The 14,659-nt window shown below is 46.2% G+C and overlaps 1 protein-coding gene across 6 annotated transcripts in view; it reads left to right on the top strand.

Moving 5' to 3' along the window:
• Positions 1-9,148: 9,148 nt before the first annotated feature.
• The window catches only part of CNOT2 (CCR4-NOT transcription complex subunit 2), a 94,437-nt gene continuing 88,926 nt past the window's right edge, over positions 9,149-14,659 (top strand). For 2 of the 6 annotated variants that reach the window (XM_069773534.1, XM_069773532.1), the window contains exon 1: positions 9,436-9,561. The gene's annotated coding sequence lies outside the window, so the exon portion shown is untranslated. Of the gene's footprint in view, positions 9,562-10,188; positions 10,543-14,659 lie in introns of those variants that run through there. The other 4 variants (XM_069773531.1, XM_069773529.1, XM_069773533.1 and 1 more) reach the window with 4 other exon arrangements.

Here is a 14,659-nt window from a genome sequence, read left to right as displayed (position 1 = left end):
TGTTTTGGCACAAAGCCTGCTGCTACAAAATTAATCCATTTACATTTTTTGCAACATGAACCAACAGAAGAGGGGCCACAGTCTTTTAGAGTCAATACTGGGAACTCTGAAGCCAGATTTATTTTCTGACCAAACCTCAAGTGGTTTCAGGGCTCAGAGCACCAACTATCTTTTCACCAGGTTGGCATGAGAAACCTCCATAAATGTTCTCAATAAAGAAACCCTCGAGGCTGAGTGGGGAAAGCTGGGACAGGGTCAGAGTATACCTGGGATGCTGAAGAAGATGTCTCAGATTAGATCATATTTGTACACGTTTTTAAAAAAGATCATACTCAGCAGCCTTTGGCTAGTATTTTACTTGGGTGCTAGTACGGATTGCTAACAAGGACGTGGCAACCACAACTATTCATCACAAAATCATTTGCCATGCTAACAATGCTAAAAATCATAAAATCTTTGCTCAGGATATTCCATGTTTGAATATAAACCATTTGTCATATTGTTTTTCTCCCTAGGGAACACTTTTCTTGAACTGGAAAGGCCAAGCTAACTGTAGAGTAAGCTAGTCCATCTGCAGTCCCAGTCAGCAGCTTTACCCCTGCACTGGAGCTTGGGAGAGGAGACTTTTTCAGCTCTTTTTCATCATCTCCTCCATTTCTGTCTTGTCTGTTTTGACAGGAAGCGCTCAGGAAAGGCATGTCTCCAGCTATGTATTTATAACACTAGAACCTTGATCTCTGGAGCTCGTAACAGCTCTTTGTGCTGGTGAATTTGAAATAAATATGCCTTCATACTAAAAAGCAGACATAACTTAATCAGTATGAAAACAGGGTGTTAGAACTGCTACTTACATTTAAAGAAGCAGATAACAATTTCACGTTAAGAAACTGTTCTCCTGCAGTTGATTTTTCCAGCCCTGAAAAAGGCAGGGTCCTGCTGAATTTGTTTTTAGTAATATACATTAGGATTGCATAGTTTTATATCTAGGATCTTCCTATCAAATTAAATGTTGCAATCAAGAGAATACTTCCCATTCTTTTATGCCAACATATTTCTTGGCCAGATTTACCATATAGTGCATAAGAGAGAGACCTTCTTGCATACTTTACAAACACAGGCCCTGAGCAGAAAATCTTTATATTTGTGCACAAACTTTCTTTTTAGTAAATGGCTCCTAAATATGCAGAACGAGCAATATTTAGGCTTCCCATTTGAGTAAACAGACTGTATAATCTCTCCCAGCTAGCACTAGCCACCCGAACGCCACACATCCCATCTGCTCCAGTCACCTGCAGCCAGCAGAGACACCCACCCTCGGGAAGGAGCGGAAGGAGTAAAAATTCCCTTCTCTCTCTGTTGACTTGCAGGAAGACTGGCTGACTAGCTCAGACCAGGCGCCTCCTTTTCAGACGGCTAACGGTGGTAAGAAGAATCGTGTCCCTAGCTTTAAAATTCATCTAACTTAACATCAAAGGAAAAATATGAAAAGTGAAATATATTTGTGTGTGTGAGATACACGACTCCTGCCAGTACATCATAGTGTCCCTTCAGTTACCAGTGGGAATCAGTGTTACACCGTTGCTTAGTTATAAGGGAAAGCGTGTATGCTCCACGGAGTTGCTGTAAACATAAGCTTGCTGGGACTGCACCTGGGAAAAAAAAAAGAATTTAAAATGTGCAGGGTTGTCTTGGTGGGTCTGCCCCTGTGCCCAGCCCAGGCACCACCTGCCACAGCTTCTGCCTGTGAAAGTGCTGCAGAACTGGGGCTTTAATGCTTTCATTTCTAGCTATCACAACGCATAATGAAATAGGAAACATTCTGGATGTAGAAATCATAATTGTAAGTTTTGCACAATACGACCTGCATGTTTCAGGCCCGTATTGAAATCTGTGGGGCTCCCCAACAGGCGCAGCAGTTCGTTTGCGCAGGAGCCACAGCAGGAGTGGGGTTAGTCTCTTGTACTAAAAGGATCTGGCTGCTGATTGCAAGAATATTTATATCATTGTGCGTGTGATTTCAAAAAGACAGCAAGGTAATGGCCTTAAACTGAAAAAGGGTAGAAATAGATTTGATGTAAGGAAGAAGTAGAAGTAAGGAAGAAGTTCTTTACTGTGAGGGTGGTGAGGCACTGGAACAGGTTGCCCAGAGAGGTTGTGGCTGCCCCATCCCTGGAAGTGTTAAACCATCCAAGGCTTTTGGGGGCAGTTTTGTAATAAAACAGCATCCTATCGGCTGCAGCAAAATGGAGACCCAGGAAACCTCTGGAGGGTCCTGAGCTGGCACATGCACATAGTTATATCTCCTGCTGGGCTGTGTAGCGAAGGTGGAGAAGAGCTCCAAAGCAGCCGCTATTGCTCCATTACAGAGCACCATAGTCCGTGATACAGGGGGTTGTTGCTCAGCTGGGAAGGCTCAGGCTCAGCCCTGTGATGGTAAAGGCTATTTGAGTTTCCCAGGTGTGCTGGGTGTTGGTTTTATGCAAGCCAGAATGAAAAGTAATTCAATTCGGTATACTGGCTGCAGACACAGATTAGCTTTGATGCAGTAAGTTCCCCCTCTCATCAGCCTAGCAACATGCTGCTGCTTGAATTGGCTAAGGAGGTAAGCAGCAGCTTTTACGATCTGGGTTTCAGCCTTCCTTGAGATGAACGGGCAGATACACCAAGGCTGGCAAGAGCAAAAGGATGTGCTTTTTGTTTTTTCTGCCTAAGTCTGTAGTAAACAAGTCTCAATTTAAAACATGAGCTGATAATGGCTTTGGAAGATGAGGTAGCTCAAGCCCTTCCAAGCCCTTGTAAGCCTCATTCTGTCCTGGATCTGCAACCCAGTAACAGAAATGGGTGCCATGCCTGGCAGATGGCCTTTGGCCTTATCTCAGGAAAAATATAAGACTCTCTGCCGATGTTCAGAGTCACCTAATGTGATGATCAGGACTCAGCAAAGCTTTCAAAGTGGCTTAAAAGCTGACTCTCTTCTTCAAACAGGCACAAAGCCCGGCCAAACACTTCTGCAGTCAGCAAGCACTCCCAGGGTCTGTCCACACGTGAAACCACCCACAGGCTGCAGGGCCGGCATGAGACACAGGGTAGATGACAGCACCGCTGGGGAGCTCAGGGACCCTTCTCCAGGCACCACCAAACTTCTGATCATGGCATGAGTTGGCTAACTTGTGCTGCCTGGGCAGCCGTGCTCTTGTGGGTCTTCTGCAGCCGCACGCTGGTGACTTGCTTGAACAGGGCTGGGGCCATGGTCCCAGCGCTCTGCCCAGTGGGACAGTGATACTGGAGTCCTCTGGTTTCTGGTGGGATGGCAGACTATCGTCATCTGCTGCAGCCAGAGTTCATTTGCTGGGCTCATTAACACTTATTTAAGGGAGAGCACATTTTTGGAAGTAGGCCTGACTGTCAAACTTGAAAAACTGTCAAAAAGCAAGAACTAGAATCCAGCACTTTCCAGCCCCCCAGGCTGTTCCCTTCCCCAGCTGAGACCTGTCATAAGGGAAACTAATCCTCCTTTTACCGTAGATACTGTGATTGCTTTCCCCAGGCTGCTGGCTATAGATTTGCCAATCATTTTTACAAAGCCCTTGTAATAACTCTTACTTCCCAGCTTAACTTTTAATTATCACCATCTTAAACACTTAAGTTTATGTTTTTATCAACAGGGACTGCAGCTTAATGGGGAGACTGTGCTATGTAGCACATATTCATAGTAACTACACCCATTAGTCACGTGGAAAAGTCATGCCAAAAAACCCACAATATCCAAAATAAAACATTGTCTGTCTTTTGACATGATCACAAGTGGTGTTCCCCAGGGCTCAGTACTGGGTCCAGTTCTGTTTAATATCTTTATCAATGACCCGGACAAGGGGATTGAGTGCACCCTCAGTGAGTTTGCAGAGGACGCCAAGTTGGGTGGGAGGGTTGATCTGCTGGGGAGTAGGAAGGTTCTACAGAGGGATCTGGACAGGCTGGATCGATGGGCCCAGGACAATTGTATGAGGTTCAACAAGGCCAAGTGCCGGGTCCTGCACTTGGGTCACAACAACCCCACGCAACGCTACAGGCTTGGGGAAGAGTGGCTGGAAAGCTGCCCGGCAGAAAAGGACCTGGGGGTGCTGGTCAACAGCCGGCTGAATATGAGCCAGCAGTGTGCCCAGGTGGCCAAGAAGGCCAACAGCATCCTGGCTTGTATCAGAAATAGTGTGGCCAGCAGGAGCAGGGCAGTGATCGTAGCCCTGTACTCGGCACTGGTGAGGTGACACCTCGAGTCCTGTGTTCAGTTTTGGGCCCCTCACTGCAGGAAAGACATGGAGGTGCTGGAGTGTGTCCAGAGAAGGACCACGGAGCTGGTGAGGGGCCTGGAGCACAAGTCTGATGAGGAGCGGCTGAGGGAACTGGGGCTGTTTAGTCTGGAGAAAAGGAGGCTGAGGGGAGACCTGACAGGGGGTTGTAGCCAGGTGGGGGTCAGTCTCTTCTCCCAAGTAATAAGCGATAGAACAAAGGGAAGTGGCCTCAACTTGTGCCAGGGCAGGTTTAGATTGGATATTAAGAAAAATTTCTTCACCAAAAGGGTTGTCAGGCATTGGAACAGGCCACCCAGGGAAGTGGTTGAGTCACCATCCCTGGAGGTGTTTGTGGCACTTAGGGACATGGTTTAGTGGCAGACTTGGCAGTGTTAGGTTAATGGTCAGACTTGACGATCTTAAACGTCTTTTCCAATCTAAATGATTCTATGATTCTGTGATTCTATGGTTTAATAGTTTCAAATGAGAAACAGCACATCTGACCAGGCAGCTCTCCAATAACCACAAGCAAGAGCACCGCTGACTGCTATCTTGAGAACTGAGATAGGAAGGGTTCCCCTGTCACCACTGCTGTAAGTCCCGTCTCTCCGGGGATAATCGTGCTTGGGAATGTCAGCCAGCACCTACTCTGACACCGGCTTGTGTTTCTCTAACACTTTCTCTCCTCTGGAAAACATATTTCCGTCTGCAGCATTATTCTCTTTCTCTTAAGACATAGTTGAAACTGCTGCTATCTCTAACTCTTGATTTATCCTCTCATTTACCAGCACTCTGGCAGACCTCTTAGTTGCTATACAGCAGCACGAAGTATCTTATTTTAGGAAAATTTTACATTTTATCTCCTGTTTGGGGTCATATTATTTTCCAGAATTGGCAGATTTCTTTTTAAACTTGATATTTTTGTTCCCTGGTACTCTGGTATAATTAGCACTAAATCAGACACTGAAGGCACTACAGCAGAAGGCTGAGATAGGGTTTCCTGATAGTAAAAATATGAGAGACTGAGATAAAGATACTTCCGCTCCCAATATTCCCTCCTGGAAACTACAAATCCAGCAGATGAGAGGCCATCTGTGTGGATACCTTGTGATGCGTTTTAACACTAAAACAGTAATGGAGCTGCACTTCTAGGGCTTCCCTTGCCAGCAGCCATCCCTGGAAATCCCCTGTAGGAGTGAAAGGATAGATAAGGACAGTGCTATGGAAACAGCTGATCCTTCCCTTACCTTTCCTAAATAAACTAGAAATTGGAGACTGACTTGCAAAAGTCAAACTAACTAACCAAATCTTACCAAATCTTCCCAAATCTAAGTATTTTGTGCTCCATTTTAGTGTAATAATAAAGAATTATTAGTAAATACAGTAGGAAAATGAGAGGTCTTAGTGCTTTTATTCTTGAAAAAAATGTTTTAACACCTCTCTGGTGAGATCTTTAGTATCAGATTTGGTGTACACTTTGACACACTTTTATCCTTGTGTTTTAGAAATATTTAAAAAGTCAAATAGGCTATTTTATGAAAAAAAATCTGCTACGTTCTTCTAGGGCAAAGATTAACTCAGAGCAGTGCTGTAACCCTACAACCTTCTTCCAAAGAAAGCAACTGAGAGACTGTTGAACATCATGCGGCAAGAAAGACATCCGTGAGAAGCTGCCGCTCCTGATTCATGAGTCTCCCACAGTTGTGAGTTCAGCAGAAATCAGACACCTTTGCCTCCTGCAGAAGAGGTATTTCACTGTTTTAGCTCATCAAACGCACCTTGCAATAGAGGGGCACTATCTTCTGGTTCAAGCTGTTTCTTCCAAGGGACTTAAACCCTAATTTGAGAAAGAAAAATACAGCCTGTTTCACCACTGCTGAAAAGCTGCTAACCCTCGCTCTAGGTGACTGAACTGTATTTGTTTTTCCTGAGGAATACTGGGACAAGCTATAGTTGGGAGAAGGAAAGACCCTTGCTGCGCTCCAATGCACTTTTATGTTCTATTTAAAAATTACTTACAAGGCTGGCTATTCAGCATGTTCTGCCTCCACTCACGATTGAGGATGGTGGTCTTACTATGACTAATTTAATTTTATGCTTTGGTAAAGTGGAACACCCTAACTGTGCCCTGCACATACTCTGGGCAATTCGCCTTCCTCCCACTTCTGTGATCGCAATGCCCACATCTGTCGGGAGCTCCATCTGAACGGGGCCAAAGAGCATCCACAAACTCTCTGGAGCAAAGGTTCAGAAAAACTGCAGAGAATTTCCAGTGAACACCCAGAGCCCTGACAAGAAAGCGTTTGGGGATTCTGAGCACATCCGTCTCCCTTGATGACCTCTTCCCCACTTTTCCAGCCAGATGCTGTAGGCTTTTAGCCTTCTGTGGGCATTAGCCGAAGCAATAGCCAGCCAGAAATCCAAGTGGCTGCTAGAGGAGTGTCACGACTGCTTCAGAACATGCACATTAAGGCCCCGGCTTTCATGAAGATCAGGTAAAAGACTGTGCTGATTGACTTTAAGAGCACCACAGGAACTGTTGACTGCATGGACCTGCACATGCAACCACCTGCAGGACAGGTTCTTTGAAATTGCTGCCATCATGTATCATAGTTCCTTCACCTGTGCTGTCATAGACAAAAGTTTGCAGCCTGACTCCTATAGACATTCTTACATTGATTAAAAACTGGTGTGTATCAGCCTAGTCTGTGAAATAAGCCAAGGGGAAAAAAAGATACCATTGATTAAATGAGATTAAAAATAACAAATGCATATCTGTTTGTAGACGAAGACTTCCACAAGGAGGTCAAACTGAATCATACAAGGTTCAAAACAGATTAGGAGTGTCCATGCACAATTAGCAGCCATTGCATTAAATGAGCTCAGGACACTTCTTTAATTAAGCAGGTGCAACTATGCAAAACAGGCCTCACCATTGTAGAAAAATGTATTGAGCCAAGACTAAAACTAGCAAATGTATGAACACATATATGACAATACATCCTCTTCAGCAGCTTCAAAGTTTATTTTAAAGCATGAAGATGCTAACAGCTTTCACTTTCTTTAAGAAAACAAATGAGGAAGTCAAATACACACCTACTACAGCGGCAGTGACGAGGTTCCTCAACTAAGCACATAGTTTTAGGCAGAAGGGCAGGTTAGATTTTTTTTTTAATTAACAGAATTTAAATCACAATTTACACACATTGTGATTGCTAGTTAGGTTGTTGCACTAAGCTAACCAGTCTAAGACAAGAAAACCTATTTTTCACCCGTTCCCTAGCTCTGTTGAACTATACAGGCTTCTTGTCGTATAAATGCCAATTGATTTGCATGTAAACCGTGATTTTGCAATGGACAGAGATCAGCCCATGCAGATGAAATGACAGTGTCAGGTGCTTAGTTTACTTGCATCATATCATTGGGTATCCTAAGTCTTAAATGACTTCTCTTTGGGGAAATACAATGAAAATTAGCTTTTGAAAAAGAAACTCAGACCATTAAAGTGTAAAATGAAACATAATGAAGCAAAATGTTTATAAATGGATGTAAAAAGGGTCAGTCAGACTATAGAAAAGCTTATTTAACAACAGGAAAGATTAATAAGATTCATTACTGTTTTCTGCCTAAAAGTGCTGCCTTTGTATGTGTCATGTGGTGTAAAGAAATCTTTGATTTTTCAGACTGAACAACTAAAGTACTCCAGAAGTTCAGAGATACTCTACTTAAAACAGGATGTCACTTCTGCTGTTTTATAATGGTTTGTTTATAGCAAATGCATGAATATTTGCGTGACAAAGGAAAGGTTTAAATATTAGAATAAGAAAAAGCAGTATTTTCCTGGGCAAAGTGCATAGACATTCCTTTCAATGACATGGCACCCAAGCTCAGCACACAACTGTGGTGGCATTAAGAAACTGGCCTCCTCTCTTAGATGAAAGACTGTGTTCGCTCATCTTCGAAACTTATGTTGACAGAGATGTTACTGCAGTACTAACATGTCTATAAAACATTAGTATCGTGTGACCTACTGAATACTTATTTTTTCAATTCAGTTTGGAGGTCCAGCATCAAACCTGAGAAGAAAGCACACACGTGAAATTATTGAAAGAAACCCACTGTTTCTGGTAAAGTATTATACGTTTGTCTTTCTTTTTGTCTGAATTTTTTGAACTACGTGATGATTTCATAACAAAATTAAGGTAGAAGCGCCGTTGTTTTTCTTGACGGAGCAGAGAAGCCACTTCACAAAGAACGTTGGCCTCGATCCTGTAAACACTTGTGCACAGGCTTAGCTTTTGTGCCGTTGACAGTCTCATTGAATTCAAGGGGATTATTTGCATTACGAGTGTTTTGCGCATCAGCGTGTGCCGTACCGGAGCCACTGTTGTAAAACGCGTGCTTTCAGAGCCGACAAATTAAAAAGTCCGGTTGTGTCATCTTGGCAACGCTTTCCCATTTTAATAACGAAGCGGATAGCAGGGCCTGCCTGCCCGCTGGCAGAGAAAATACCAACTTTCACAGGATTTATCCCACCAGGGCGGCAGCTCCTGACCTAGATCCTCCGCAGGCGAAGGCACAGCCTTCAGCAAGGCCGGGCCGTTCCTCCCGGGCTCTGTCACCCGGGCAGAGCGGACGGGCCGCGGCCACAGGAGATGGGGCAGCCCCTCGGGAGGCCGGGGCCCTTCCCGGGGGAGGCCGGCCGGCGTAGGTCTCCACAGCCCCCCCCCCCCCCCCCCCCCCGCTCCCCGGGCACCCCCGGCGGGCTCCTGCCTCCTCAGGGAGCCCCGCCGCCCCCGCACCCCTCCTCCGACCCGCCCTCTCCCCTCACAAAATGGGGGCCGGAGCCCCCCTTCGTCCCCGGCCGGCAGCGTCTCTGTCAGCGCCGGCGCCTCGCGGCCGGCCTAGGCCCGCGGAGTCTCGGCTGGGCCCGGCGGCCTGCGCGGCCCCAAGCGCTGGGCCGCGTCTCCCGCGGGAGGCGGAGGGAGCGCAGCCGAGCGAGCCGCGCTGCTCCTTCTTCCTCCTCCTCCTCCTCCTCCTCCTCCTCCGCCCCGTCGCCCTCAGCCCCTCCGCGGGGCCGCTCCGCTGCGGGCCGGGCCGTCAGCCGGCGCTTGCCCCCGCCCCTCGGCGCTGGCTGCCGGGCCGAGCGGCGGCGGCGGCGGCGGGGGTCACGGCGGCGGCGGCCGGGTCAGAGGGTAAAGGTTGCTCCCCCAGCATCCTCCGTGCTGGATACTCAGCCATCTTGAATCCGCGGGACAAGAAAATTCATGCGGTGAGTCCGGCCCCGGCCGCCCCCTCCCCGGTCGTCGTTTCCCCCCCCCTACTCCGCCGCCGTCGCCGCCCCGGGCCCGGTCGCCGTCCCGTCCGCGGACCGATGAGGGAGGGCCGGGCGGCGTCGCGGCCCGCGGCGGGGCCCTGCGGGTCCGGGGCCGTCCCGCCGGGTTTCCGTTTAGCTTTTGTCTCCGAGGGGGAGCGGGGGGGGACGCGCGGCGCCCGAGCCGGGAGCGCAGCCGCAGGCCCGACCCGGCTCGCCGACCTCCGCTTTCCTCCGCGGCCGCGGGAGGCGGCGGCGGCCGCCGGGCTCCGGCTCCGGGGCCGGCCGAGGCCGAAGGCCGCGGCCCAGCGGTGCCTGGGCCCCGCATCCTTCCGCCGCCGCCGTTGGCAGCTCGCCCCGCGGCCCGCTCGGCCCGCCCGGGACGGCTCCTTCCCGCCGACGCCGCCTCGCCGCCGGGCCTAGCGGCGGCCGCCTCCTCGGCACCCCCCCCCCCCCCCCACCTCCCCGCTCCCCCCCTCAACTCCTCCGACCCCGCTCCGAGCCCGTCTTCCGCGCCGCGGCGGGGGGTGCGCGGTCGCCCGGCCCCGACCCCCTCCTGCCTTCCCCTCCCCACCCGGGGGAAGCGAAACCCGCCGCCCACGGCCGGGGCTGCCGCCGGCCCCGCTCCCGGGCGGCGCCGGGCTGAGCTCCTCGCCGGAGTGGCCTTTGCGGCCTGCTCCGCCGGCCCCCGGGAAGGCCCGGGGTGAAGAGGACCGGGGTGCTGCTGGCTGGTTTTCTTTGGAAAAACAAGATATTTGGGGGATTCTTTTTTTTTTTTTTTTTTTTTTTTGACTGCGCCTTTCCCACTCTCCTGCCGGCGGCGGTTGAGGTGGTGCGTGAAGAGGTTCTGGTGTTCCCCGGGACGCGTTCGTAAAACAAACTTGAGCCGCTTTCCCCAGCGCTGCCGGCGGAGGAGGGAGCCGGCCGTCCCCGGGGCCGGTGCGAAGCTTTGGCGTGAGCCGGGGCCGGGGGGGGGGGTGGTGGTGGTGGGTGACAGGGTAGGGGTCCGGGGGGGACACGGGACACTGGGGAGGGTGCGAGGGGCAGTCCTCGCGTGTAGTTAGTGTACGTGGGCTCCTGACAGAGAGAAGGGGCTGCTTACGGGGATCCTGGGTTTAGCGGTTCTGTTTGGGGGCAGGTTTGGGTTTTTTTGGGGGGTTTTTTTGTTTTTTGTTTTTTTTGGTGAAGTTACAGGTAACTTTGTTTTGGAGGTTTTGTGACGTGAGAAAATGAAAACGCGCGCGTGTTAGGTGTGGATCAGCAGCAGAAGCTGCGTGTGACTCGAGCGTGTGAAGGAGACGTTCCTGCGTGCCTGCACGGCGGTAACATCTGGTGCTGGTGACTGGCTGCTCGTCTTAACTCTGCAGCTGGGGGAAGGGAGTTTGAGATGATCAAACCTGCTGTCACATCAGTTAGTGGAAACCTTTCTGTTTCTGGAAACTTGGATATGCTTCAGACTGTTAAGACTTGTAAAGACCTGCAAGAGCAAAATAATTGTTTAGGTTTATAGTGCAAAGGCGTCTTTGCTTGGACCTGGAGGAGTTGGTGTGTGTTTGTTGGTGTTCTTTGAGTTCTCTTATAGTGGCATGTGAATAGAACACAACTCGCAAGATCCGATTTTATGATCTTGAAGGCAATGTATGTGTCCAGTGCTTTTTTTTTTCTTTTTTTTTTTTTTCCCCCCAACTTCCACTGTTGTTTATGTTGAGAACTCTGCCAGCATGCTAAAATTCAAGGTGTTGACTGCTTCTGATTTTGGGAGGGGATTTGAATACTCGCTATCATAAGCTGACTGTCTTGACTTGCAAGTGTATTTCCGTTTCACTTTCAGGAAGCTGTTGATAAAGCTAAGAGTGTAGTAGTAGATAAACCTTGTCTACACATCTCTTCTAGAAACTTAATATTGCTGTCAAAGTAGTCACTGTTATTGTAACCCATTTGTGTGTCAGTTCTACCAACAAATGAAAGCAAAAGCCCTTGGCTAAGAACTGAAAATGAAGAAAACAATCCCTGGAATTTATGAAAAATTTAAGCTGAATTCTCTTTAAAAGAGTCTAATTTTAGAGAATTGTTATTCAGTGGAAAAATAGGGCAGTTAACACGTCCTGAAGTTTGATGCTAAAAACTGGTCCCATAAGTGGCTGTTTGCACCTGAAAATCTTGATCTGTGCCTCAGTCCCTTCATAGGAAGGTTGTGCGTGCCCACAGTGGAATGGGAGGTCTCAGTATTTCTGCTGTATTTGCTATACTTCTAAATGTATTTCTGTCTAGATAGAGATTAGCTCTGAAATTAGAACCATTGTTGCATTTTTGGCCTCTGCTGTAGCTTTTAAAAAAAATTTTACTTGTTTTTGTGTTGATGTAAGGGTCTGTCTGTTGTGTAGTAGTGCAAAGTTGTAACCTCGTTATAGCCTTAGAGCAGTCTTATAACTTTTTTTATTAAAAAATATCTTGAACCTCCTTGTTGTTATTGACTCCAGAAGTGATTAGAACTTAAAAATATGCCATAGTTGAATTAAAAGAGAGGTTTCTTGCACCTGGCTTTCTGACTTGATCTGGAAACTTAAGAGAAACATTGAATTGCTTGTTTTGTTATGAGGTGGTGTAGAAGGTGCGTCTAAGCTTCCAAGTACAGAATTTTGTTCTGAAGTAAGTAGATCCTTGTATTTAATTTTTTTTATTATGTCTTCCCTTAAAGCTATAATGTGCTTGAATACAGATTTTTAAAAGCCATCTTAAAAAATGTATGCTTAAAAAAAATAAAAACATAATAAATTCCTGGCAGAATACTTGCTGTATTTGTTGCCTGTGTTTCCAAATGTTAGCTTAGATAGAAAGCTCTGTGGCAGTTTATATAGAAGTACAGTACCATAGTAAGTCAAAAGAATGGTTTTTTTTTGCCACAGATGTAAATGTTTGCTCTCTAAGTGATACAGTCTTTCTCTTTTTTTTTTTTTTTTTTAGTTGTTATTAATACAGTGTGCACATGAATTACAGTGCTTGTTGTGAAAAGCCAAGAAGTTCAAGTTAGGTTAACTTTGTTTCATCTGGGCTTTTGAGGTATAAATAAATAAAAAATTGTATGTAAACATTCTTCTACACAACAGAGATCTGCTAATATTTTTGCTTGAAATTTATCCTGATGTCTCAGATATGCTGTACTGAGCAATTCAAAACAACCTGTTTCAGTTGTGTTTCCTGAATAGGGTTGGCCGGTTTTTTTTGTTTTCTTTTTCTTTCCAAATGTGCTTTAGCACATACGTTCTGTGTTTGTGTGTGTTACGTTGGTCTCCTGACCCAGGTTCCTGTAAAAACATGTGAACAACTGAAAGTTTGTGGGTAGTCTCATTGACTTAAAAGCACCTACTTGCATGTTGACAGTTAACTTTGTGTGTGAGAGTTTTCAGGATGGATGCTGTACGTTGACAGCTAACTGTGCTTTTACTGAGCACTACGACAGTGTAGGAAGAATTGTGTCAAATGAAATTATTGCATGGTAGGATGTTTAAAATTGTCCTTATGGAATTACTTTGTTTTTAGAGAAGGTGTGTGTATACCAAACATGGTCTGTGCTAGTCAGTAAGAGATTTCTGCATAGGATTTAGAAACTTTTTATGTTTGTATCAGCAAAAATAAAAAAAACAAACCCAAACAAACCATAAAATGTTCAGATTGCTTTTAATTTATACTTTATCTTTCATTTATAATGCTCTGCTGAAGAATGAGTATTTGCTTTGTAGCGTGTACCAGCTCAGCTTCTGCTCTGGCTGTGTAACAGGACCCAAATCAAGGTGTCAATGATCCTGGCCCAGAGAGGTTACTAAGCCCCCGCAATTTGTCTTGAGATAGCATTGGTTATCAGTAGTGTTACCGAAAAGCGTGCATTATTTTTTCCCCTTGGCTTGCTTGCTCTGCCATCTGACCACTCTTTACACTGCTAATATATTTAATTTCACAACTCTCTACATTTCCTAGGAGGATTCCTTTCAGATTATGCTGGTAGGTTAAAACATGTTTATAATTGAGACTTTTTTCAGACACATCCTCCTCTTGTTGAATTTCAATGCAAGAGTTGTTGATCAGAAATTCGTTAGTATGTAAACCATTGTTTCCTCCTGTTTTCATTTTGATTTGGGATAATTTGGGTGTGTGCGTGTATTTTTAAGCATCATCTTGTACCCCATGTTGCTCAGGGTTCTTTTTGGTTGCAGTGAGCAGTTTAATGAACTTCTGAAGCGTTTTCAAAGTTCTGCCTTCAAATTTTTCATGCATTTGAGATCAGTGATGGTTGAATATTGTTGGCTGAGGTCAAGTTATTTGTAAAAAGGTATAGCTTATTTAAAATGAAAACTAGTCTAAAATGCTGGTGTATTTGTGGGAAGTAAAATGGAAACTCCTCCTTTGTATTACTCTCGCTGAGCAGACAGTAATGCAGTGGATTGAGCGTAAGCATAAGAGTTGGAGCATGCTTTCTGTCTTTCTGAGTTACCTACTGAAGTGATGGGTGATGCTTTCCCGTGTTTTACTTGCATGGTTCAAGGCTTCTGTGGAACTAGATACCAGTAGCAGTTAACATGCATAGTTAGAGAAAGCAACGTTAACCCCCCCCAAATGGTCCTATACCAAATTCAGTAGGTGGCAGTTGATTGTTTGTCCTTACGTGTTTCAGAACTGTATGTCCGCAACACTTTTATTACAATCTAAATATGTGTGTATTTAAAAACAATAGCAAGGAGTTTCCAGGCACCAAAAAGAAGCAGTATGACTAATTACATTAAAACAACCACCAACTATTTTAAATTATAAACTGCGAATGTTTAGATTTGTAGGCAACTTCTCGGCAAACAAGTTTTTCTAAGGCTGCCTTCGTAACACAGACAGTGATAATGTAATGTCATATCTTCTGTCTAAGGTTTGTAGGAAGATGCCTGTCCTAGTGCAAAATAAGTAATGTTTGTGTCAGTGGACTGCGTACTTTGTCATACAGTCTATATGGCTGTGTGAGTTTTTTTCTTCAAGCTTCACTGGAATAGTATTTTTCCCCTTCCAGCCTACT

The sequence above is a fragment of the Haliaeetus albicilla genome, chromosome 28 (genome assembly GCF_947461875.1).
Source record: "Haliaeetus albicilla chromosome 28, bHalAlb1.1, whole genome shotgun sequence".
Classification (NCBI taxonomy): domain Eukaryota; kingdom Metazoa; phylum Chordata; class Aves; order Accipitriformes; family Accipitridae; genus Haliaeetus; species Haliaeetus albicilla.
This window is presented reverse-complemented; position numbering and strand designations above follow the sequence as displayed.